Below are 26,598 nucleotides of genomic sequence, written 5' to 3'. Positions count from 1 at the left end.
CACACAAAACCCTTGCACGTTTAAGCCTGTCTTGCTGTCTACCTCTCAGAGGACACTTGAGCCAAGGCACGAAGCCATGAAAGAGTGAGCCATGTAGACATCCTGGGTAGAGGTTCTGGGCAGAGGCTACAGCAAGTACAAAGGCCCAGAGGTGAGACTGCTTGGGTGTGTGTGCTGCAAAGAACCCAAGCAGTTTCAGCTAACCCCTAATAGTCCTGCTCAACATTTCAGTTGTTTTTCTTAGATGACAATAGGTACCAAAACTTTGCCTTGATAATGGTTAGCTAAGCACCCACAACCTATTATCAGATTATAATGAAAGCAAGTCTGACGCCCGATTTTGTCACACAAATGGACATTTACTTAAATAAATTCAGTAGGAACCTGGGAACAAAGCAACTCATAAAACCTATTCTGTAGCTCAGTAAAGCCTATCTCTGTCCTTTTGGATGAACCTACCAGCCCCATGGTGGACAGATTTTCTCATGACAAATAGAACATTCCGGAAATAGAATTTTTGTGTCCTTTTTAACTTCAGTTGGCATTAGGCTTGATAGAACTGCTTGGGGATCAAATATCAGGTACTATGTCTAAGAGTAAAGGTCAAACCTGATTCTCATGCCCTGTTCATGCAAGGGAGAGAATAACTCCAAAATCTGCTTTCCAAGTCTTGACGACCACTAATTTCACAAAGGCAAGCCCGATTCTCCCTTCTTCCAATGCCAATCATGTCAGGTATCAGTGTCTTGCCTCTCAGCTCCAAATCTACTCTTCATGGCCTGCTTTGGGAGAATGCAGCTGGGCCCTTTATGTGTTTTTCTTGGAAAGACAGAGCCAGAGAAAGAGGACTTCCTTCCTGGTTGCGGGTGCACGAATGGCTTCTCCAGCACCAGACTCCTGCCCTAGTGCTCGCCCACAGCACAGAGCCGCCAACAGCTTCCTCCAGCAGCCCCCTCAGGCAAGGCCCTAGCTGAACGCCTCCCATAAGGTCCCTCCCCTCGAACGCCTTTCTCGGCCCCAAAAGGGTGGATTTCCATAAAGTTCCAGAGTGCACCTTTCCTGTGAATTTGTGGATTTTTATATTAAACTTTCTCTGTTCATTTGTGGGGTTTTTTGTTTTTTTAATTATTTTATTTTATTTTTTTATTTCCTTTCTTAAACTTTCTCTGTTCAAATCACTGTTTGATATCTGTCTCCTCACTGAACCCTGACTGATACACCAATTAACATGTCACTCATTTCACCAAACCCATTTTCAACACTCATGAACTACTGAGGAAACCCCAGCAACATGCCCAGACCTACAGCATGAAGGGGAGAGATGCCTGACTGGTGGTCAGGGGTCCCCACGGTGCCCAGGGGGATGCCTTGGCAAGGCCCTCCTGAAGCAACCTGCAGAGGACAAGGTCTGGGGTCCTGTCTCCACCACTCTGGGCACCTGGAACTAGGATGTGACCCCCGCTAGTGTGGAAGGGGGGCTACAGGATAGCAGGCCTCAGGTTACTCCTCCGTCAATAAGAGGAGTGAGTCCAAGGATCCCACAAACTTGTAGAAGAATCTATGGGCCTTAGTTTCCGTCCATGACCCACTGTGCTCCGAGGCCTTGGACAGGGTCTTCTACTCCCCCAAGGTCTTTCTGGGCAGAGGGCAGCCTGAGAGTTAGGGGGATTGGGGACCTGGCTAGTGCAGAACATGGCAGAGCACTGGACCACTCATCTAGAGAGCAGGGCCAAGGCCATCCTTGTTGGAGGCTCCAGGTCCTCATTTGGACATGGGGTGGAGTCAGTGCCCTGGCTGCGGTGAGGAGGCCTCCTGGGGAAACTGCACACACCAGGGCCAGTGCAGGGAGCGAGGGAGCAAGAGAGGCTTCGGGGGACCCTCACATCACCCCCGGAGCCTGCAGGGCCTTCTCCTTTGTGCCCTGGGCCCTGGTGGAACTGCCACCTCGAGGGCCCCAAACTAAGGTTTGTGTTTTGTTTCCTGATTTCCTGCCTGGGGCCTCAATACTGGCACTGACCACCACGGGGGCTGTGCCCACTTGTGCTCAGTGGAGCAATTGGAACTGGGAAGAAACCCTCACGGGTCATTCTGGGACTTCCCCCATCCCAAGCAACAGGCACCTTTGATGATTCATATCCATGGCCACGATGGGAGCTGCTCAGAGGCGGAAGGGGGCTCTGAGATGATCTCCTTCTTTTAGATGCTGTGGGCCCCGCACTCACCCTGAGAAGGCAGGGTGTGAGCCTGGGGGCCGTTCTGAAAGCCCCCACGTGGTCCCTGTCCTCCAGGAGCTCACCGCGTGCAAGGGGAAGGGACAAAGTGAGGAGAGCAAATCCATGTGGAAAAGATGAGCAGGTGCTATAGGGCAATGAAGCAGGGTGCTGGAGGGAGGGCCTGGAGCCCTGAGGTGGGTCTAAAAGCCTGCATGCGGACATTTGTGCTGTCACCAGAAGGACAAGAGGAACCAGCCCTGCACACATCCCAGAGCAGTGTGCCAAGGGAAGCTCAAAGGGGCAGAGACTCAGAGGCAGAAGAGAATTTGGCCAAGAGGAGGTGAGAAAGGAGCTAGAGAGGCTGGTGATAGCTGGGGAGTTGAGGAGGGGAGGAGGGAGAAGGGCAGGGCCAGACTCAGGCCTGGAAGGAGGTACTAGTTGTCTATGCTGGGTGACAGCATGACCCTAACTTAGCAGTCATAAGAACAAACGTGGACCACCTCCTAGTTTCTCTACCAGGATCCAGGCTCAGCTCAGCTAGGAACCTTTGCCTCTAGGTCTCCTGGGAGGCTGGGGCTGCAGTCTCAACGGAGGCTCAAGGGGCAGGGTCTTGTCTCTGACATCATTGCCAGGGTATTGGCAGGACGACGCAGTTTGGATGGAGTTTGGGGTCTTTTCTGTCTGTGAGCTGCGACCCTCTATTAGTTCTTTGCACGAGTGCCTCATGGGGCATCTCATACTATCTCATCTTGCTTCTCCTGAGCAATGAATCAGAGAGAAAGAGAGAGAGACCAAGAGAGAGAAAGAGACAGAGACAGAAAGACAGAGAGGAGAGACAGACAGAGAAAGGAGAAGAGACAGAAACGGAGAGAGAAAGAGACAGAGAAACAGAGACAGGGAGAGACAGAGAGAGACAGAAAAAGACATAGACCCACAGAGAGAGACAGAAGCACAGAGAGATGCAGAGAGAGAGAGAGACAGACAGACAGACAGAGATGGAGAGAGAATGAACACAGGAGAGAGAGAACCAGGCAGAAGGCTTGTCATGAACTCCGTCTTGGAAGTGACATCCCATCACCTCGCCCTATTCTACTGGCTGGAACCCAGTTCATTCCCCTCGAGGCAGGATCACATAGGATGCGTGGCTAGGAGGTGGGAACACTGGGAGTCATTGTGGGGTCTCCCCACCACATAGGCAGAGAGGAGACTCTTGGACCTGAGTCTCAACACAACAGGACGACCCGGAAGGTTGTAAGCCAGCAGAAGATGATGTCTGAAGATCATTTCATGTCAAGCCTCCCTGGGAACTCTGGGAAACAGGCAGGAGGGGCAGTGCCTTTCCCAGACCTCAGAGCAGCCCCAGGCCTGTTGAAGTTGTCTTCTCTGTCCTGCCCAGCCCTTTCTGTAACCCTTCCAGTGCTAAGTCTGGGCAGGAGCTTCACAGAATAGCAGCCCATGGGTTTGACAGGCACTAGAGGTATTGATAGGTCTAGACACCTGAAGACATCCCTAGCAAGTTAGGTGCTAGAATGACCTCCACTGCACAGATGGGGACATGGGGAAGCCCTGAGAGGCACCTGGCTGTCCAGGGGGATATCACTGGCAAGAAGGAGGAGCCAGATCTGAAGCCAGCTCTATGTCCCCAACGCTGGGTTCTGACTGGGCCTCCTCGGGGGCTATGGGATGGGCTGCGTTGGTGCAACTGTGTATGGACGTGGTGTGGGGATGGGGGATGAGCAGTCAGCGGCCCAGGGGGCCCTTAGGGAGGTCTTGTGTGTGGAGGAAGCCTAGGTAAGGGGACCACAGGCAATGACCTCAGTGAGCCCAAGAGAACTTGGAACCCTGGTCTCTAGGCACCCAGCTCCTAGAGACAGCCCCCAACAGCTCACTCGTCTAGCACTTGTCTAGAAGGAGCACCATGTTTTCGTGTTGTCTGCTCATCTGCCAGGGCCGCAGCCTCAGCAGAGCTGGCAACAAGTGCCCAGGATGCAGATGCGGGCTCCTGTCCCGCTCGAGACATCTCTGGGTGTTTGTGCAGAGGGACACAAAGGTAACACAGGGACGCCCAGGGTGGGCCAATCCAGGCCAGGCCACCACTGTGGTCCCACTTGGGCAGCCCTATGTGCCCTCCCTGTGTGTGTGTGTGTGTGTGTGTGTGTGGAAGGGGGGTTCATGTGAGTGGACCACTGCGAACAGGAGCAAGCTGATGAGGGGTTAGAAGCCTGGTGGGCGGGTCACATTCATGCCCCAGGTCATGGCTGGTCGGGTGGGACATGGAGTGCTGGCTGGCACCATCTGCCGGAGGTTTATCCCAAGCCCCTGAGGTATATCTGTTTCATCCTGGGGAGAATTCTGCGCAGACACAGGCTGCTGCCTGATCTGGGAGCATTAGGTCCAGAGGGCAGAAGAAACAGCAAGGGCAGCTGAGCAGGGCTCTGATGCTTCTGGGCCGGCTATTGGTCACTATCTTTGCAGAGGTCCACTCAGGAGATCAGCGCCGAGCTGGTGGAAGGGGACAGGGAGTCCATCTCCCCGAGGGAGGAGAAGCTGTGCAGGAACAGTGGACCGGCAGGTGTGGGGAGAAGGCCAGCGTCTTCAATGACTATTGTACAAGCCTCAGAGGCAGCACAGGACCCACCACGTGTGTGGGGAGAGCAATCATTTTCAGCAACTCCTGCAGGAGAGCAGGAGGCAACTGGGGCCACATGATGGGAGCAGGGAGAGCCATCCCCCGCTCCAGCTCCTGCAGGATCCCTGCAGCTGGCTGAAGCCGCAGCCGCTGGACAGGGAGAGCCATCCCCTGCTCCAGCTCCTGCTGGAGCCCTGGAACCTGCTCAGGCCCCAGCCTTGGCCTGGGGAGAGCTCACTCTGCAACCTCTGTCAGCCCCAGCTCCTGACCCATCCCTTCTATCTTCTCCTTCACCACAACCTCCCTTCCTCTACCTGGTTACCGTGTATGTCTGTTGGGCATTTTATTTTTTTCGGTTTTTTGGCTTTTTTTGGTTATTGTTCAAATTCTAGAATAAATTTATTTATATTTTAAGAAATCTGTGTTTTCTCCTTGTAAATTGTACAATTCCTGAGCATTAAGTACAGTCGCAATGCTCGGCCTCCATCACCACTGTCCAGTTGCTGAACATTCCCTTCACCAAAAGGGAACACTGATCCAAAAGTGCTCATTCCCCATTCCTCCCTCGCTCGCTCCCTGGCAACCCCTACTCTGTGTTCTGGCAGGTTTTTTTAATCATTTCTGGATGTTTCCTATAAGTGGAATCATGCAATAGGTGGCCATCCTAGTCTGCTTACAAATTTTCAGAAGCTCTGATCAATTTTTCATTTCTCTTTCTACTTGAATAGCATTTTTGCTAGCTGATAGGAAAGTCCCAGATGGATTATGGATTAGATGCTTAAAATGAAGCCCTTTTAGTAAATATGTCATTATCTCAGGCTACAGACCATTGTTCTAAGGGGGTCACCAGAGCCACAAGTCACACAGGAAATGCCTGGTTCTTCCCGTGGCCAAAACAAAAACAAGAAAAATGGAGACAGCTGGAAAGAGAAACCACAAACTAGAAAGCATTCCTTATAAACCAAGGTCAGAGAAAGGTGAAACCTCTCTCTGAACCAAAAAACTCTCGAAAGTCATTGTTTTAAAAGGGACAGAGAGCAAACACACGCAATTCCCCCCAGAGGCAATGCATAGGGACACCATATGTCAGAGATGCTCAACCTCCCCCAGGAGGACACGTGCAAATGTAAACACCGTGGAGACAGCATTCGTCACCACCAGACTGGCAGGTTTCTGGTCTGGTGGCAACCAGCCCTGGTGAGATTGTGGTGAAGCAGAAGCCCTCGCAGATCCCTGGAGAGCAGGGGGAAAGGACACTGCTCTCTGGGAGAACAGCCTGCAGGATCCATCAAAGTTCCCCAGGAGCCTGCCTTTGCTGGCGGTGCGAATGCCAGGAGTGTGGCCCACAGGAAGTCTTGTCCAAGATTTCCAAGATGTCTTTTCAAGAGTACTCATGACAGCACTGGTTGCAATAGCTGGGAGCTGGAAACAACACTCAGGTTCATGGAGAGGCAATGGGACCCATCCAGCCCATCCGTCAGACCACAGATATGTGATATCAACACACATCTATGAAAATGAATGTGCATGAGAGAGAGAGAGACAAACAGAGACGGAATGAGAGCAACCGCGCTGGAGAGATATGCACCAAACTGTCCATGGGACTCTCCTCGGGGGTGCGACTTTCCATTCTCTCATCTGCTCCTGTCGGGATGTTTAAACTTCTTAGAATGTGTGTGCATTCCTTTCATAATTCTAAAAAGGTTAATATCACAGGTTAAATGAAATCCATTTATGATTCATCTTTGGAGTAAAGTACATTATTTAGTTTTATTTTTGAAGATTTTTATTACAAGACAATGAACGTTTATTGTAGTAAAATAACGAATTTTAAGAGACTGCAGAATTAAGTAAGTGGCAACTCAGGAGTGCCCTTCACAGGTGGTCTTCACCTTTCCAGTCTTTGCCCTTTGTGTCCACGTGTGTGTGTGTGCATGTGTGTGTGTGTGCCCGTGTTCCCGTGCGCGGGAGTGCATGTGTGTGGGCTGGCGCATGTTCACATCTGTGCTGCGTGTGTGCACATGTATATGCCGGTGTGCACGTGGGAGTGTGTGCATCCTGTGGGTGATGTGTGCAGAGGCCTGCAGGGCGTGTGCTTGTCGGGATCTGATTTCTGCAGCGGCGGACCCTGGTCAGACAAACTTCTTCCTCTTTTGTGTCCTGGCTTCAGAATTTCCAAATGGCCTCCATGTGGAACATGCACCGTTTCTGACTTTCCTCTCCCCTCCTCACACTGATGGGAACATCTGCCTCCCTCAATCTCTGATTCTGAAGGACACAGCCCCAGAGGTGGAGATTCTGGTGCATGACGTAAACACGTTGTTCCGCAGTCTGTCAGTCTCTGACCTTCGAGATCTCCCTCTCTGCTGTGAGCCTGGTTTGGGAACGTGGGGATGCAGAGACCCTGCGGCAGAGAGCTCAGGGAGGGATGGAGAAGGAGGGGCCGCTAGGATGCGGGTCAGGAAGGCACCAGGGGTGACCTGCCGAGCTGGAAGGCCCCACTCCTGCCCTCCTGGCCCTGCCACTGCTCTCATCCCTGGTCCCACCCCTCCACCTCCCTAGCCCGCTTTGGCCTCCCCATGCCCCTCCTGCCCTCTAACTCTCCTAAGTTGAGCAGCCTGACCTGACAACCAGGACAGAGGATGAGGAGGGCCCAGACACTCCTGTCTGCTCCCTCTCCCTCCAAACCCCTTCCTCGCAGGCAGGAAAGCACATCTAGGGCAGCGCAGTGAGTCACGGGGACCACCTTGAACGTGCTCCTTCCAGGGGACATTCTCAGCTGCAACCGCAGGACCTGCTGCAGCTCGTGTGAGCAGAAGGGACTTTTATAAGGTACAACAGAGGCCTCGTGGAAGGTGCCAGAGCTCTAAGCCTGGGGCTGGGGGCTTTAGAGAAGGTCTCTGAGCCCAAAGCAGAGCTAGGGTCCTCTAGCAGTGACCCTTGCCTCAGGCTCTGTGCCAGCCCCTGGCCCACACATCCAGCACACTCCACTTCTGGGAGGGAGGGGCTCTGCTTAGTGGGGATGAGGGAGAGAGCCCTGGGGACCTTGGAAAGGGACTGCCATTCGAGCCTCGGTTTCCTCCCCAGTGCAGTTGGGTGGCAGTTGACCTGCCGTGGTGGTGTGAGACAAGTGCACGGAGGCTGCACTTGGAGTGGCTGCTCCTTCTAAGAGCCCCACAGCTACTAGCTCACATGATGAAGAATCCTAGGAGGAGAACTGGGCCAGGGGCCTGGATCCCACCCGGGCTGGCAGACCGTCATGGGACCGGATGGGGTGGAGAAAGGCATTCCAGAGGAACAAAGGAGTCAGAGCAAGTTGGGCATGCCTGGTGGGAGAACAGAGTGGGCAGAGGCCAAGGGCCCCAGGGGCTCTCATGGGGGTGACGTCAGCAGGATCGGCTCCTGGGCATGAGCTTTGACTGGGCCTCTGTTCTCCACACGAGCTGTCTCTCTGAATCCTCCTGGCAGCTCCGTGGGGGACGAGGGATTATGGCCTTCGTTTCACTGATGAGGAAACTAAGGCTTAAAGAGACTCGGTCCCTCTGTGCCCAACAGAGGAGCAGAGCCAGGACTTGAACCCAGTGCCTGTTAGACCCCATGGGCCCCCCTGACCAGAAGGGGCCTCTTTTCCCTAAAGTACTGACAATCTTTGATCCTGGTGCCCAGAGGGACCTCATCCTGCAGGGGGATAGGCTGATCGCAGTCCTGGGAGAGCCCACAGTGCCCAGGGCTGACCAACCTGGCCACCACGCCCAGTCCCAGGCGGAGGGGATGGCCCTGGGCCTCGAGTTCAGTGAGGGCTGGAGGCTGGAATGGTGCAGGCCCCAGGAAAGACAGAACCCCTGAGCTCCAGGAGGCTGCCACGTGGGACACTGGTCAGAATGATCCAAGGTCAGAGAGACAGGGGTCCTAGTCGATGCTCAGCCTGTTTCTAGCTGGCAACTGCAGGGGAGGCCCTGAGCCTCAGCTTCCCCATCTGCGCAGTGAGGAAACGACTGGGCCTCCTGACGGGCTCTTGGGAGACTCCGCTGAGGAAGGACTTGTGGATCTCTTGCCTGGTGCCCGGAGCGCATTGGGAACCACCTGCCAGGCTGTCACAGTGGTCCTCCTGGGTGGACCTCAGGTTCCCTCCTGCTGCCCTGCCCCCAGGAATATCCAGCATTACTTGAGGCGGAGTTGAAGAAGATCCAGGCGACTCTGTGTTGCAGGTGACAGGGGCTCAGAGCTGGAAGGACAGCTGGACACGTTCCATGCCACCGTCCAGGGCCTGTGCTGTGACAGCCTCTGAGCCCACCAGAAATCAAGTCTCCTCCTCAGTGGATCCCAGCTGTTGTGGCTTTAGGCACTCCCTCACTCATTCACCGAGGCTTTCATTCCCTCCTTCCTTCACTCACTCACCCACTCACTCACTCACTCACTCACCCACCCACTCTCTCTCTCACTCATTCAATCATTCATTCATTTCTACTGTCACTCATTGTTTTCACTCATTCAGCCCAAATCCTCTGGTCCCTGCTGTGCACCGAGCAATGTGACCTCACCAGTGAGTATGACCCAGCGTGGCCCTTGCCGCCGTGGAGTTCACATCCGCTATGTGACATGGAAGATGGCCATCCCTCGGGTAAGGGAGGGGTGATGAGCACCAGGAATCCGCTTCTGAACAGAGAGGCCAGTCATGCACAGGAAAGAACGGAGAGAGCACGTGCATGGCTCCTCTGCTAGAACAAGAAAAGAAGGAAAAGTTAGGACAAATAAATAGGTCCTATATTTACCAAAACGTGGGCTCTTATTGCAAGTGTGCACTGATTCCTAAAACCAACAAAGAAGAAATCCATTGTGGATTGGGGATTGGTGACACCATTTTTCTGACCAACAATGGCATTTCAGGAAACATCTTTTAGGGCTCACACTTTTCCTGAGGCCTCTTTGATCCTCTAGCACTTAAATCTATCTCCTTGGAAGCCTCTGTCCTGGCCCTTCCTTGTCCAATGGCTCTTCTTCTGCTCTTCGGGGGCCTACCCTGCAGGGCCACACTCATCCGGGACTGTCCACGTCGTTGGGATGGGCTGCCTGCATTCCTCCCTCAGCCTCATGTGCTCCTGCTTCTTTTGCAAGGCTGGCACTTTCACTTAAGGATCACTTGGCATCTTTCTTTGCAGTGGTTTGCATCGTCATGCACAAGTCCAGAAGGCTGGACGACTTGTCCAGAGTCACAGCTGTTGTGGCGCCTCGGCAGAGTTTGGTTTCCATGCAGAGGAGGATGGAGGGGAAGTGGTTTGTTTGCAGGTCTTCCCAGGAAGCTTGAGGGAGGACGCGGGGAGTGAGCCTGGAGGAGGAAACCCAGAGCGGGTCCTGAAGAGCGAGCACCGTGGTGAGCATCGCTCTCAGTCCCAGCCAGAGACCAGGTCCCGCCTGGACTGGCTCTGTCCTCATGGAGTGGAGGGATCACCCCAGGGTATTACTGCCTCCTCACTGCAGGCCGCACAGCCTTGCAGGAGAGGAAGGGCCCATGGGGCAGGAGAGCCCTCAGGCGGGGAGGAGGGATGCAGGCACTGCAAGGGGCCACTGTCAGTCTGCTGGGGACTGGCTCCCAGCTGCAGGGGGACTCAGGTGGGCTGAGGGAACAGGGGTGTGAACACAGCAGTATCTGCGGCTGGGGTCTCCACACAGGTCCCGTCCTTATGCCCAGAGAAAGACTCGTCTGCATGGCATTTGTCCTCCCAAACACAAAGTTTGGTGCAAGACCACCCCTCCACCCCACCCGCCCAATTCATTTCCACTCATCTCAAGTGACAAGCAATTCCGAATGTTTGATTGGTGTTGGATGCCCAGAGACAGTTGTTTTTGGGGCCCATGTTGTAACCTTGCTGGCATTGTAAAGATCTCAGGATTTTGATTTAAAAACAGGCAAATGCTGAGGACCCCAGAGAGCTTTCTGGAAGCAAAAAGCTTGGCCATACTGCCCTCCCACCAGCTCTTCTCAAAATCCCTCCAGGCCACAGAGTCTCCACCTTGGGTGCTCAGATTGCTGGAAGGATGTGCCTTCCAAAAGTCCTCAGGGTGGGCCAGCAGGGCACACGGAATGGTGAAGCGAGGAATTCAGCAAATCCACCTCCCACACAGCAATGACCACCCTGGAGAAGCTGGCAGAAAACCACCAGGTCAGCACTCTGCCAAGAGACCGAAGGCACACAACCCACCGAGGAGCATCTGAGGAAGACCAGAGAGAGTCTGTGGGGTTTTTGCCCAGGGCAGCTCCCCACCCCCACACCCTCAGTGTGAGGGCCCTGTGACAGGGGCAAGATCGAAGGCAGCTGCTTCACTGCCAGATGTTGCCCACTTGGTTTCTGGATGGGTGGGAAAACCCCAGCCCTTGAGCATTTCTGGAAACAGTAGCCATCTCAGTGGTAAGCTGCCATGGAAGTCAACTTTGCAGCTGCCTGAGGTTGGATCCAGAACAGAGCCACAAACTAGCCAGAAAGGGGAGAGGGAGAACCGGGCAGTGAGACAGACACAGGGCCTTGATGGGCTCCACGCATCCCCTGGGGTCTGGAAGGTTGTGTGCATATGTAGGCCTGTGCCCACTCAGGAGAGACCAGGCAGGTGCGCATTGTGGGGAGGGTTAGAGATCTGCCACCAGCCCAGGCCCTTGCCTCAGGGCTTGCTGCCCCTCAGGAGGTCCTAGCTGACTGAGGGGCAATGACCAGCCCTGTGGGGGGTCCCTGTCCACTCTGGGCTTTCATGCAGAGATGCCTTCCCACCTGGAAACTTCTCCCCAGGTCTTCTTCAGAGGGTGAGCCAAGGGGCTCTCAGAGCAGAGAAGGTGGGGAGCAGGGAGGAGAGGCTCCTGAGGCCTCTGCCCTCCTGGGGCAGGAAGAGGAGGAGCTGGGAGTGGGGAGGGGGACCCTGCTTGCTCAGCCCTCAGTCCCGCTCCATGTACACCTCCCTCTGAGGAGATGGAGCCCAGGAAACCCAGGAGATAGAGCTGGGCCTGATGATTAACACTCCCAGGGAGGAGGATTGGAGCTCAGCCCAGGACGAGCCCAGGGAGGAAGCGAGCCTTTCACGACGGGACACTCCACTCACGGTCAGCGTGGCCCTGGCAGGCATGAATGTCACTGCCTGTCCGACACATCCCTGTGGAGCCGCTCAGTGGGCAGGGACTGGCCTCTGACCGACAGAGCACAGCACAAGTGATAGGCCGTCCCTCCAGATTTCATTCCAGAGGCTGTCCTTCCCTCTTCCTCATGCTCTTGTGTTCCCTCCTTTTCTCTCTCCCTTTGCTTCTCTCTCTCTCTCTCAGTCTCTCTTACCCCTGGACCTGGGGACCATGTCCTGAGCTCCCCTATGTAGAGGCCACATAGGGGCAAACTGAGGGCGTGCCGTGGCCAACAGGGAGAAAGGAGCTCAGCTCTCAGTCAAGCTGATCCTGACCACACCCACGGGAGTGACCTCCACAGCAAATCTCACCCTAGTGCAGCCTCAGTGGAGGCCACAGCCCCAACCTGCAAGACGCCAGGAGGCAGAGGCGCCAGCTTGGCGGTGCCAGCGTTCCTGCCCCACAGAGATGGCGAGATCGTCAGTATTTGTAGTTGAGAGGTGCAGGGTTGGGAGCAATGGAGTCGAAGAGGAGCATATCCCTCGCGCTGCCTCCCAGGCCCTGGGTCTGGCCTGCCCTCCTCCCTCTGCTCTCCTCCAGGCTGTCTGCAGCCACAGTGCCAGCCTTTCTAACCTCCTCTGGCAAACTCGCTTTGGCTTGCGTGTCTCTGCACCAGCAGTGCCCTCTCCCTGGCACACTGCTCCCAGGTGTGTGCAGGGCTGGCTCCTCCTGTCATTCTGCTCACAGCCAATGTCACCCCAGGGAGGCCTTTCAGACCCTCCTACCCCGTGAGATCCCAGCCCTCCCTGCAGGACACTCTTTCTTTTCGTTCCAGTTCATGCTCTTCTCTTTCACATGTCTCGGATGTTGTACTTTTGTCCGTCTCCCTCCAGACTGAGTTCCTGTGGGGTAGGGACCACTGGGCACTGTTCAGCACCACCCCAGGGCCGACCAGGGCTCCTGGCCCAGGGTGAGGGCTTGGTACACAGCTGCTGAATGAGCAAATAGGGGGATCTTCGGTCCCTCCTTCCTGCTTTTGACCTGCTGCAATGGTGGAGACGAATGCTAGTAATAGGAGGTGCAAGTGGGTTCTGAAGAAGGGGGATGGCCAGCGTGACTTCCACATGACTCCTCCTTTGTCCAGTTGCTCCAGCAAGCTCAGTGGGCCCCCTGACACTGGAGGCTGCCACCTGATGGCCAGCCCTGGAATTGCAGCCTCAGGCAGGGACACCACCACACCAGAGGGGCAGATGTTTCCTCTGGAGGAATGCCTATCCAAATTCATTGCCCATTTTCCATTGGGCTGTTTGTATTTGTGTTGTTGAGAGGTTAGAGTATACAATATATTCTCAATAGTGACCCTTATCACATAAGCAAAGATTTGCAAATATATTCCCCCTTTTTGTGAGTTGCTTTTTCCACTGTCTTGATAGCATCTTTTGATGTACAAAAGTCTTACTTTTGATGAAGTTTAATTGATCATTTGCCCTTTGGTTGCTTGTACTTTGGGTACCATGTGTAAGAAACCATTGCCTAATCCAAGGGCATGTTTTCTTCTAAGAGTTTTATAGTTTTAGGTCTTCCATTTACCTCTTTGACTGTAAGAAGAGGTAAAATTTTTGTATATGGTGTGAGGTAGGGCTTCATCTTTATTTTTTCACATGTGGATATCCAGTTATGACAGGACTGTTTGTTGAAAAGATTTATCCCCTCCTCATTGTCTTGGCATTTCAACTAATTCTAAAATCTGTGGTTGTTGAGGATGGATTGACTTACAGTTCCTTGGAATATTCTTTTATTGGAAGGTTGTTTTTTTCTTGCCTTGTGGCCTTTCACCCACTGCATATTAGAATGGTCATTAGTGAAACAATAAATTTACATATTTTGACCAGTTTTTTCTTTCTTTGTGGTGGATATGGAAGTCCACACCCTGTTACTCCCTTATGGCCTGGTAGACCACATTGCACCATTGTTCTGGTCTGGATTATTGCAGTATCCTTCTAACGGGTTTCTCTGCCTCTATAATTGCCCTGACCCCCCCCAAAGTATCCTCAGTGCAGCAACTGGAGTGACACTTTATTGATAATTTTATTTATTTATTTATGTTTTTAGGGAGATTAGTTAACACCTGCCGCCAATCCTCCTCTTTTTGCTGAAGAAGATTGTCCCTGACCTAACATGTGCCCCCATCTTCCTCTATTTTATATGTGGGATGCCTGCCACAACATGGATTGATAAGCGGTGCATAGGTCTGCATCCCACATACGAGCTGGCAAATCCCAGGCTGCCGAAGTGGAGCACATGAACTTAACTGCTACGCCATCAGGTCAGCCCCTGGAGTGACGCTTTCAAATCAGAACTCATCCTCACATTATAAAATTTCTCCAGCGACTCTCTGTTTCTTTCGGGGTGAAAGGTGACCTCCTTATGATGGACTACAAGCCCTATACAATGGGTCCCACCCTCTCTCTGACATCACCTTTGGCCAGTCTTCCCCTGCATCATTTGCTGCAGTCCCTCCACCCTCCATTATGTTCCTGGCACGTGCCAGGCACTCTCCCACCTGAGGACTTGCACTGTATGTTTCTTCCACTTGGAATCTCCTTCCACCTGATGGTTTCATGCCTCCTTTTCTTCACTCTCTTTAATTCTGTGTTCAACTGTCATCTTGGTGAGGCTGTATTGACCATGTCATTGAAAATACAAACTATTCCCTTGTCCCGGCACTCCCTATCCAACTTGTTCCACCTTGATTTTTCCCCTTAGCACTAACATGTTACAAAATCATATGGAATTATGAGAATCAGCATCCAATCAGGAAACAGAACCCAATCAATAGATTGAGCAGGGAAAGTTTATCAAATGAACAATTCACTATAAGTGTTGAAGGAGAATTATAGAGAACAACCCAGAATTACAGTGGAGTAGGTAAGAAAGGAGCAATTGTGGGAGGGCCCCTTTCCCCAAGGCTTGGTTCAGACCTTGTTGGAGAAGGTGTGGTTCCAGCCCAGAGATGGTGGAGAAGTTTGCCAGGTTGCCCAGGTCTAGAGTTGGTCCCTGGTTGGGGCAGAGTTCAGCGGGTAGGGGAGGGCAGGCTGAGAGAGTCAAATAAGACAGCCCTGTCTCCTTCCAGGGACAGATGGACTGAGGCTGGGATGCCTACAGGGCTCACTGGGATTCCACCTGTGGCACTGCCACTGAATTTCCCTAGGAAGCCATCCAAGGGGATCTGGTGAATCCACTGCGGATCACCCGGTGTGGATGAGTGCCTAGGAACAGCTCTGAATTGTGCCACTGCTGGTTGTACTGCAGGAGATAGAAAAAGAGGAAATTGGAAGCACCCTGGAATTAGGAAGGAAGGCCCTTTGTCCTAAACCTTCTCTAAGAAGATTAACCCCTGCCGGGTGCCAAAGAGAAGTGCCTACTAGGTCCAGCTCCATTATTGCAGAACAGACAATGAAGGGCAACACACTGATGTTGTATTACAGAGCCAATCCATTGATAACTGGCACAAAAATTAACTTAGTATTTTGTTTATTTTATGTTTTCCATCCTTTTACTTCCAACTTGCCTCTATTGTTATATTTGTAATAAGGTTTTGAAGACAGCAGACGGTCACATCAAGGTTTCTAATCTACTCTGCCAATCCCTGTCTTCTAATTTGTATACTTAGTCCATTTACATTTGATATAATTATTAATATCTTAGGGCTTGTATTAGTCTCCTAGGGCTGCTGTAACAAAGTGCCACAAACCAGGTGACTGGAACACAGACATTCATTCTCTCACAGTTCTAGAAGAAGGAGTCTGAGATCAAGTGAGATGGGGGAGGAAGAATATCCAATAAAGGGTATGTTAACGTGAATATCACCACTGGGCAACTGGGACTCAGTCTTCCTGCCCACTCTCAAAGAAATAGGGTGGAATCATCTCAGACCATCCCATGGAGAACAAAGAACTGAGGACATTTGGCCCATCAGTCACCATCTCTACTGATTCGGTATGCAAATTCACCTGCACATCTGGTGTCACCATGGGTGCCTGGGGAGGCAGAGAAGAACAGAGGATGCAGGCGCTGAGAAGGGAAGCTGTGAACCTGTCAGGGAGCAGGAACTGCAGCTGCAGTGGGGCTGAGGGGGTGGCCATCAGCACTGTCAACCACAGTCCACTCCTTGCACTGCACTGAGGCACTGATGCTCCAAATCACAGCCGTTCTGGCAGATTCTGGAACTGAAGTTTCAGGGAGGTAGTTGGCCACAGTTTCTAAAATAATGAAAGTAGATGTTTATGGAACAAGCTACAGTCCCCACTTTCCAGTTGGTCTTGGGGCCTTAATTGATATTCATCTTGCCTCCTCTCCTACCCCTTCTACATGCCCCTCAGTCCCAGCCAGCAGGCCCTCTGGTTGGGTGTTTGTTTGGTTGTACCATCAAAATCATCTTGTCCCCATATGCCAAGGAAAGCCTAGGCATTGTCCCTGTTGGTGAGACCCCTGGGAAGTAGCAGCACTGAGGAGCTGTGACTGCTGTGGGATTCAAAGGAGAGGTGGTGAGAGGTGTCACCAGAAGTGGTGAGAGCTAGAGCTGTGGAGTGGGGGCCGTAATCACGGTGTGGATGGCATGAGGGTCTCCCATCATAAAGGTATGCAGCCATGCAAAGAAATGCCCCAGGACATGGGGTTCTGGGGTCGGGGATCGCTCTCCGCTCCTCCCCCTGCATTTCCCAGTGGTGTCTACCACCAGCCAAACACAGCCACTATGCCAAAAGAGCACAGGTGGAGAACTCAGTGGAGTTGAGCCCGCTGGGGCACAGGGCAAGATGGTGGGTGCTGCATGGCCCTTGGAGAGCTCCAATCGCACTAAGCAGAGGGTTCACGGGGCCACCCTGTCCTCTCACTGATCCTGCATGTTTTCCACCGTCTTTTTCATGGATTGAATTATATTTGTCTGTGTCATATGATGCTTAGATCAGTGACTCCATATCAGACGGGAAATATACAGTGTCTAGAGTGCAGTCAACAAGAGCAGGGGGCAGGAAGAGCTCTCCCACTGACATAGAGGCTCCAGCATACTTACTAATCTCGGGTGCAAAAGTGCCCAGACCCCGCCCTTGCCTACGTCCAGGAGGGCAGGCTTCTGCTCAGCAGCACCTTCCAAGCTGGGAGTTAATGACTGGTCATGCCAGCACGCTCAGTACGATCCCCCAGGGGTTATTAGAGAGTGCTACTTATTATTTACTGTGTACTTGGGGGCGTGCAATCTACAGCCGTGTCCAACCTTCTGCCAGAGAGGCACAAATGTGTCCTTGTGTGGTCCCTGCACTTGCACACAGGCTCTGGGACACAGAGAAGACAACTGAAGCCCAGGAAGTAGAGGGGCAGGGAGGGAGAAGGCCACGTTCTTCCTCAGGAAGCAACCTGGTCTGAGGCCAGCAGGGCCAGGTGCCCCAGGTGCTCAACCACGGACTCAGCACAGGCCCCATGTGGCCTCTGGGTGCCTCACTTGGCCCACGTATCCAAAGGGAGTGAGAGGCGAGGCCTGTCTTGAGCCGAGGAGGGAAGTGAAAGCACTCAGGAAAGTCGGAGTTCTAGAAGAACGAATGTGAGGGGACTTGCAGAAATGTGGGCTGGACAGGCTCTGGTGGACCCTGGTCCCCAGGTCCCGCTCCAGGCAGAAGGAGGGGAGGAGCCCTCGTTCACTGAGCCCTGGACAGGCCAAGGGAGCAGGGACATGTCCTCTGAGCAGAGCCTCACAGGCTCCAAAGCGGTCGAAGTTGCTGGTCCCCCGGGGGAGAGGAGTCCTCCGAGGCTCCAAGAGGGTCAGGAGCGGGTTTGTTCCTGAGGGCACGAGTGGCCGAGAGCACCCAGTGCGTGGAAGGAGCTCCTCCCTCCAGGGTCTGGGACTCATGAGACACAGGAACAGCCTCTGCCTTTAGGGAGCTGACATCCTAACAGGGGAGATGGGCAGTGAACAAATGCTCCTCTTCGAATCTCCGCATATGCCCCATCCTGGGGATGCTGCCACTGGGCTCCTTCAGCCAGCCACCATCCTTGCAGCTCAGTGGCAGTCTCCCCGGAAGGGGCTCTGAGCAGCACACTGTGTGGACCCCACAGCCCACCTGTCATGTCCTGGGCACAGGGAAACACCTCTGCTCACCTTTAGGGGGCAGCTCCTCCAGGTCCTGGGAATGCTCCTCCTGAGAGGATACTCAGAAGAGGGAGGTCAGTGGTCAAACCACAGCCCCCAATCCCCGGCAGCTGGTCCTCAGCCAGACAGACCCTCACAGTCTCCCCCCTCCACCAGCTGTTCCTTCTTGATGCCACTCACCCTGAAATCCTTTCATCTCAGTGGTGCCCCAGATGGACGTTCTGCTCACACACCAGGCAGGAGGGCAGCGCTTGTCCACTCGTGGTCGCCACGCATGGGAGCACCACATCAACACAGATGAGCCGCACGACCCCAGACCGCTGTTTAAGAAGGTGTTGGGAAGAACCACCTGGAGCTGGAGCCACACTGGTCTCCTCCCACGAGGACCTGCTGCAGTTCTGCCCAGCACTTCAAAGGCCCTGCCATCCAACTCAGCAGAAATAAATGACCCCCACAGCTGAGGAGCTGGCCCCGCAGGACTCAGGACCTCGACCCACCCCTTCTGGGGTCAGCCTTGAGGGGGCCAGCCCCCAGTGAGGGTTGTCTAGGTCACTCTTCCAGCTAAGATTGCTGACCACAGCACTTTCGCTCCACATCAAGTTCAGAAACTCCACAGGACTCCTCCCCTCCCCTTCTGAGGCACAGCCCTGGCTTCACCCACTCCACTAGCTAATTCCAGAATGTTTTCATCACCTCATGAGGTTCCTCATGCCGATTAGCAGTCGCTTCTCATTCCTCCCTCCCTTCCCCACCCCCTGGCAATCACTCGTTGACTTTCTATCTCCCTGTATTTGCCGACTCTGCACATTTCTTACAAGCAGAGTTCTACAATCTGTGTGTGGCCTTGGCTTTCTGCCTTCTTGTGCCCAGCACGATGTTTTTCAAGGTTCATCCACATTGTAACGTATCAGAACCTCACTCCTATTTATGGCTGAAAGATAGTCCATGGCATGGAGAGAGCACATTTGGTTCTCCAGTCTTCGGTTGGTGGACACTGGGGTTGTTCCCCACTTTGGCTATTGTGAATGACGCTGTAATGAACACTCCCATTCACGGACTTGTCTGAGTCCCTGTTGCAGTTCTTCTGATTCCAACAAGTTTTGTGGGCTATCAATGTGCCTTTCATGAGTTTTGTGTTCTCCTTCACAAGCTCTATGTCACATGGTCTTATGTCTGACAGACCCAGTCCAAGAACTCTAGGAAGCTGGCTCTGGCACAGACTTCTGGGTACCAGAGTCACAGGGGGTAATTTTTTCCTTATAAGCATCTGGATGAGTCAGGATTATTGATTACAAATACCAGAAGAAACTCAAGCTAATCAAACAAAACTCAAGGAAGTGACCTAGCTCGCAGAATTCACAGACATCTGGACAATCAGCCTGGGGAATGTGCAGGAACAAGGGGGCAGGGGGCAGCCAGGCTCAGCCTAGGAAGAGCCCAGTCAGGAGGCTGCCCTGGGCCTGCAGACACGGGGCTGCGGCCTCAGGCATCGCTCACTGGGATCTGCATGGGAGCCGCTCCCTGATGACACCCTGACTTCAGACCTCTGCCTCCAGAACCCCGGGAGAGTGAGCTGGTGTTAGTTTAAAGCACCAACCTTGTGGGGATGTGATTCAGCAGTCCCAAGAATCGAACCCCCACATGTGGACACGCAGAGACGCAGGCACACATGGACACACACACTCACACTCACACAGGCCAGTCTCATCCCGGGGGCAGAGCTCTTCACCTCAGGCTGAATCATGACCCTTGAAACGTCCACCCGAAGACTGGAGGAGAGCTCCTGCCTGTGGTCCTGTGATGACTGGACTAGAGCTCCTCACACAGAACCACCACCTGTGCCTTTTCCGTGCAGACCAGCCCTGCCTCCATGTCTGGTAGACAACGGACGCCTTCTTGAGTGAGCAGAAGTGACGCTGCTCAAACCATGGATCTCAGCAGACCACAGCTTTTTCTCATTCATGCAGGTTCCCTCTGGAGGCTCTGGGGAGAAGCCATCTTCTCACCTTTGCCAGCTTCTCGAGGCCGCTGTGGCCCTTGGCTCATGGCCTCCTCCTTCAACTTCAAGGCCAGCAGAGTCCACTGGAGTCCTCCTCACATTGCATCACTCTGACCCTGCCTCCACACTCAAGTCTTCTCTCCTCTGACCCTCCTGCCCCCTCTTCCACTGACAAGATTGTGATTACACTGGCCCCCCCTGGGTAATCCAGCATCAGCTCCCATCTCAAGGGGAGTCAACTGGCCCCCTTCACCCATCTGCCTCTCATGTCTCTTTGCCTGGAGACTTGACATGTTCACAGGTCCTGGCCCTTGACTGGACGGGAGGGGCTTTGCATGCAGCCTTGCTAGAGCATCAGCGAGGATCCGTCTCTCTGAGAGGAAATATCCGGAGGGCCTCTGGGTGGGGCAGTGCACACACAAGGCAAATATTCCTTCCTGCTGCAAACAGTGAGGGACGGAGTCACTGGTGAGTGAGGAGCATGAAACAGAGGCACAACAGGGCAGCTTACGCTCTTCAGGGACAGCTGGAAGGCCGCCCAGAGAAGCCATCCCTGAGCTTTGTGGTGACCACATGGGTGACGCACTTCCAGTAGGCGAGCAGCACTGTTGGGGCTGGAAGGCTCGTGGAAGCTTTGCAGAAGGTTCTGGGGTCTGATAAAGGTGCAATCACCCGCCCTTTGGAGCAAAAACCAGGTAGCAGCAGGAATGTTCTGGACCTTCCCTCTTACCATGCACAGGCACACACACACACACACACACACACACAGACACACATGCAGCACAATATGCACACACAGAGACGGTTGCACACTTGTGCACATGCATGTAATCAAACAGAAAGACATGGTAGCATAACATGCACACTGGTGCACATGTACACATGGAGACAGACACATGCACATGTGCATGGACACACATGTGCACGGAACACATATACACAGAAATACACACATGCACAGAGAGACACGTGTGTCCACATGCCTACCCAGATGCACATATAGACACACAAGCACACCCAGGGACACCTGCACACAAACACACCTAAGCTCCCAAACATGCTCAGGAACAAGATGATGCCATTGGCACTTTGGTGGAAAGTTCCAGGAGGAGAACGGGGGAGGAATGAACAGCAGGGAAAGCAGAGAGCACTCAGGGTTTTCCAGCCAGGGGAGTCATCGCAGTACTCACACGTCCGGAAAGAGGAAAGGGCAGTGGCAGTAGAGGGAGGATGTGGATTAGGGGCAGGCGTGGGGGCTGGTGGCATAGGTTTTGTGGGCATCAGACTTGAAGGGTATGGAGGGTTAAGGAGGTTTCCCAGTGGCTCACTGGGGACAGTGATGGGAATGTGGAATGCAAGAGCCAGGCTGCATTTAAGGGCATGGCAGTCAATTCAGCCTGCAAGGGGCAAGGGGGCTGCAGTAGGAGCTGTGGGCCTCCTGGTGGGGGCATGTCGAGCAGGCCGGATGATTTGCTGGGGGTTCAGGTGGTCTAGGAGGAAAGGAGAGGTGTGGGGACCTCAGCTCTGAGGTGGGAGCTGGAGCTTGGACTGGGACAGCGCTGGTCCAGGATCCCTGGGGCTGGTGCAGCAAAGGCCAAGGGACTCACAGGGAGGGGGTACACACAAGGAAGCCACAATTTGATCTTGCTAGCTCTTGATGCAGAGGTGTACTACTTCCCATTCTGGTAACATCTTCCCTTCCCTATAAACTTCCTCAGAAGAAACCAAACCCAAGAGTAATGAAGGCTAATTTTACAAAAGTAAGAACATCCATTCACAGGATCCCAAGAAAACAATTTGATCACCACCTCCAAGGTAAAATTGATTGGCCTCTGTGAAGTTATGGGAGGGGCAGAATCATGTTTGCAGCTCAGCCAAGAGCCAGAGACTAAAGGGAAGGCCAGGAGGCAAGGCGAGCAGGAAGCAGAAGTGAGGGCCCCTCCTGGCCATGCAGCTGCCCCTCCACACCACTGGGCTGAGTCTGCTCTCTGGGCTCCACTTTATCCAACCACACGGAGGAGGTGAGGTGTGAGCCTCTGGGAGGGACAGGTGTGGGAATGTGTGTATCCCAAATCAGCCACCTGCCCTGAGCTAGGGTCTCAATCCTGCTGTGCTGAGCCCCAGGTGGACTTGGCACAGTTCCCTCTCTGTGTCTTTAGTGATGTCTCCCAGGCAGAGCAGGCGGTCTTCCTGCCCCGAGGGGCAGTGGGGAGCTCAGTGAGGCCTCGGACAGCTGTCCATTCACATGGTCCCTGCCAACCCCTTACTCCAGGTGAAATTATGGGCCAGTCAGGGAGCCTCTCTCAGACATAGTTTCTTCAGAGGTCAAGTCATGACTTAGAAGGAACTTTGCATATTTTGAGCCCATCTACAAACGTTAGGGATGTTGACCCTATTATGTGTTTATATTTTGCAAGACCACTGCACTAGGTCAATATTAAAACTCAAATACATTCTTACCAAACATGTAAACTTCAAAAATCCATGGTGGTCTTGGAATAATATCTGAGGTCTGCAACTGTGTAGATGCCACCCAATTCCTGGTCACGAACCTCCCACGGGGACTGTTACAGCCTCAGCTCCTTGGGACCCCTCTGTGCATTTTGTTGGTACTGATGTGAGCTGGACAGCCCTGACCTTCAGGCAGCCCCACAATGTGGCCTCCCATTGTAGAGAACAAAGTCCCGGCCCCCTCTCTGATCACATGCCTCCCTATGCCTACTTTCCCTCTCTGCATTCTGGTCAGCTTCCTGTTCTCACTCTTGTCTACCTGGGCCTGAGGACCCCAATTGCTCTCTCTGCCTTTTCCCTGTTAAATGCCCATGTTTGGGTCCTCCCTCACCTCTACCCTTGAAAAGACTGGACTCATTCAATCCTGAGATTTATCCTCAGCCTCTCAAGGAAAATGAGCCCCAGATGACCCAGAAATGAGGTGGGAACTAGTGGTGCTAGGAAGCCAGATCCTGGTGGTTGGTCATGCCCAAGACCTGGGGAAAAGAGTTGGGCAGTGGTAATTGTTAGAGGACCTGGGACCCTCAATAACGTCAGAAGAAAGGAAGGACTGGTCACGGAATCATAGTAATTTTATCCCATGTTCCCCAATTATCTAGTAAATTGACGGATGGATGGTGAATGAATGGATACTGGGTAGATGGATGGATGGATATATGATGGATAGATGGTGGATAAATGGTGAATGAGTGGGTGGATGGATGGATGGTAGGGTGGGTGATGGGTGGAATGACGGAAGGGTGGTAGATAGATGGCTGGTGGGAACATGGATGGATGGAAAGATGATGGATGGATGGTGGATAAATGGAAAGATTTTGGATGGAAGGTGAGTGGATGGATGGATGGATAGCAGGTAGATGATTAAATGGATGGATGGAAAGATGATGGATAGATAGTGGATGGAAAAGGGGATATATGGGTGGATGGATGGATGGATGGATAGATGTTTAGATGGGGAATAGATGGATGGATGGCATAAAGATGAATGGATGCATGCATGGTGAATGGATAGATTGTGGATGGATGCATGATACATGGTGAATAGATAGATGGGCAGATGGATGGATACATGGATGGATATGTATGAGGCCAGGATTAATAAGGCACACATGGATACCTTGAAGATCATAGAGTCTAAATCCCCTCAACCATCACTGTGAGCTCAGGCACATTGGCTCCATCCTCTCCTCTTACCTGCTCACCCTTCTGTGCTCTGGATGGGGGGAATGTTCAGTTCTGACAGGGGTCCGACATCTTTCACAGTTCTCTTTTCAATGGGCCCATGAAGCATCCTTCCCCTTCAGGATGCTAGGGTGTGGCAGCTCCCTGGGAAAGCTCACAGGACATTTCCTCCCAGCATCAGCTTCCTCAGCTGACCAGGCAGGAGGGCAGACCCAAGTGCAGGGACACCTGGCTATTTGCCTCCTGTATCTCCCTCCACCATCTGATGTCTCTTTCCTTACTTCACCCAATTCCACAACCCATTTCCTTGAGCTATGGACAGCTGCTCAGATCTTAGTCATTTCAGAGATATTTGGGCTCAGTCCTTTCAATCTTTTTGTTTTTCTCCCTAAAGCCCTTGTTACAGGCATCCTTTTTTTCCAGCTTTTAGGAAAATGGTATAGAAAGCCCAGCTGGATCGAAATCCCCAAGGAAAAGTAGTAACTCCGCGGCTACCCTTGAACTTCAAGGTCATTTGGAGTTCAGAAGGCACATCATGGGACTGCCCTTCCCTCCCGTGCCACCCCCAAGGCGCCTGATCCCTTTCCTTGGGTGCTGGAAACAGCCCTCATCCCCGCCTGTGCTCTGGAGCCAGACAACAGCCTGCCAGGTTCCTCCTATGTCCTCTAAATTATTTATGTGCTGGTATTTCTGGCAGACCCCACACAAAAAAGGTGGTGGTGAGGGCGAGTCACCATCACATCCTCAGAGCTAATTATGGTGTGGCTCCCTGAGAGTGCTTTACAGGCCTTATCTCATTCCCTCCTTGCAGAAGCCCAGCACTGTGGGCACCTGAGGAGCGGAGGCATCCTAGTTTTCCTGTGAGCTTGAAACTGAAGAGACTAATAGACACTGGTGATCTCGGAGCCCAGAGAGCAAGCTTTGGACCGGCTTCTGCTGAGACAAGGAACAAAGGCCTCTTGTCCACAGGACAGGTGGGCAGTGGGTGAGGAAAAGACAGTGGTCACTGTCATCCTGCTGCACCTGTTGGGGCCCTCGTAGGCTCACTTGTCAGCTCAGTGCTCTAGGTGGGATGGGCCAACAAGAGGGTCAGGATATTTCCCAGAGCAGGTCAACAGCCTCTCCAAGATCCTGCTGGGCACTGTCCGCAAGAGGAGCATTATGTGTTCTTATAATAGGCCTGATGGGGCAATTCTGAGAGTCCCTTCATGAGAGGCCAAAAGCCACATTCCTCAAGGAGAAGGGGAGCTAGTCAGGGCAGTGACTGTTCCATTAGCTCATTCCCTTCAGCCCAGCACACATACTGGGTCTTGGTTTACACTGACCTGGGCTCTGGAGACAAAGAGAAAGAAGATGGGGTCCCCATCCAAAACCTTCACAGACTCCTTGAGCGGCAGATGGACCGGCCTGGTGCAAGAGGAACGCCAGTCCTGCTGTGTACAGCCCGCAGCCTTACCGTGCTTGAGATGGGAGCACTTCAACCTGGAGTGAACTCCTGGCTGAGACCAGGTCAGGAGGAGTTTTCAAGGTCACTGGACAACCGACTGACCATCCATTCTATGTAGCCATGTCGGCACTGCCTGGGGACATTGGTGGGGGAGGTCATGGGGGTCCACATGCTTCAGATCATGGCAGTGGAGTGTGATGAGAGGTGATGGCAGGGGCTATGGGATTGACACTATCCTTTTATTTGGTTTGAGCAAAGATGCTGCACAACACCAGGCCAGGGGCCTTGGTGTCTTGGGGTGGGACTAACGGGGCTGGGGCTGGGATGAATGGGTAAGCTGCTGGCACATGTCTGGGTTGGAGGAGGAAGGATGGGAATTGAGAGAAGAATCTGGAGGGTGCCCTTTCGTGGAGAAGTCGGGGTCCACCCCTGGAGACCTTGGATGTTTCTATCACCTGAACAGAGTGCCAAGGCAGCTTCTGTTTTCCAGGAAGCTGAGTGAATGCAAACTATTTAAAATGCCCTTGGTGGAATCATCACTTTAAAAATCAAAACCTGGAAGTGGCCACTGGCTCAGCTGCATGTGGGTCAGGGCCTCCAGGGGGCAGCATTTCTGCTGAATTTACAAGGTGATCCCCCAGCCTGTGAATCTGGCTGACCTTTCAGGGGACAGACTCATCTCCCGCTGTCCCCTGAAACCTCAGATCTCCACCTGGGGAGGCCGTGTTTCCTCCGCTGCTCAGAGTCATCAGTCATCCCGGCTGGTTCCGACATGCAGCTCATGTTCTGTCCACACCATGTCCAAGAACCAACTTTCTCCAGTTTCCTGGAGCCCGAGCACAGTCTTCGCTGGCCACCCCTCTAGTGAGTCTTTCTCACTGAAGCTGGGCCCTGCCAGGCACAGGGCTCCTGTGCTTCCCCCACCTCACCAAGGCCCTGCCCTCAGGGGGCACCACACCATGCTGGTAGAGCGTCTGTCATCTCCTCTTATGCCATCCAGAGACCCAGTCCACAAGTCTGGGATTTGGGTCAGCTGCTCCTAAGCTCCCTATAGCAATGGGAGAACTCGGAAAACAAGCCCCAGGAGCCAAGCTGAGGGTGGCGATCTGAGGCCAGCAGAGACCCAGGGTGGGCAGCATCTCTGCCAGCCACCAGCCACATCCACTGTGTGCTGCTGGGAGTCTGAGCCTGCAGCCCTGCTGGCCTTGCAGCTCCCTTCATCGGGGCTCACCCTACATCTGCTCTCCCTCCTGCAGGCATTAGGTCCCTCCTCAGCCCCGTGGACCCTGACAAGTCCAACATGGCTCTAACCCGTGTTGCTTCCAGGGTGGAGAGCCATCATCCATGTCTGCTTTATCCTGGAGAGGGCCCAG

The 26,598-nt window shown here is 53.3% G+C and overlaps 1 long non-coding RNA gene across 1 annotated transcript; it reads right to left on the bottom strand.

Annotated features, from left to right (window-relative positions):
* Positions 1 to 15,458: 15,458 nt before the first annotated feature.
* LOC139074861 (uncharacterized) lies at positions 15,459 to 18,768 on the bottom strand. The gene is made up of 2 exons (XR_011524723.1): positions 18,267 to 18,768; positions 15,459 to 16,203 (listed from the first exon to the last, which is right to left on the bottom strand). It is a non-coding gene; the product is annotated as an uncharacterized lncRNA (long non-coding RNA).
* Between the last annotated feature and the right edge of the window lie 7,830 nt (positions 18,769 to 26,598).

This window comes from Equus przewalskii, chromosome 12 (assembly GCF_037783145.1).
Source record: "Equus przewalskii isolate Varuska chromosome 12, EquPr2, whole genome shotgun sequence".
Lineage (NCBI taxonomy): Eukaryota > Metazoa > Chordata > Mammalia > Perissodactyla > Equidae > Equus > Equus przewalskii.
Note: the sequence above shows the minus strand (reverse complement) of the source record. Positions and strands in the feature narration are given on the sequence as shown.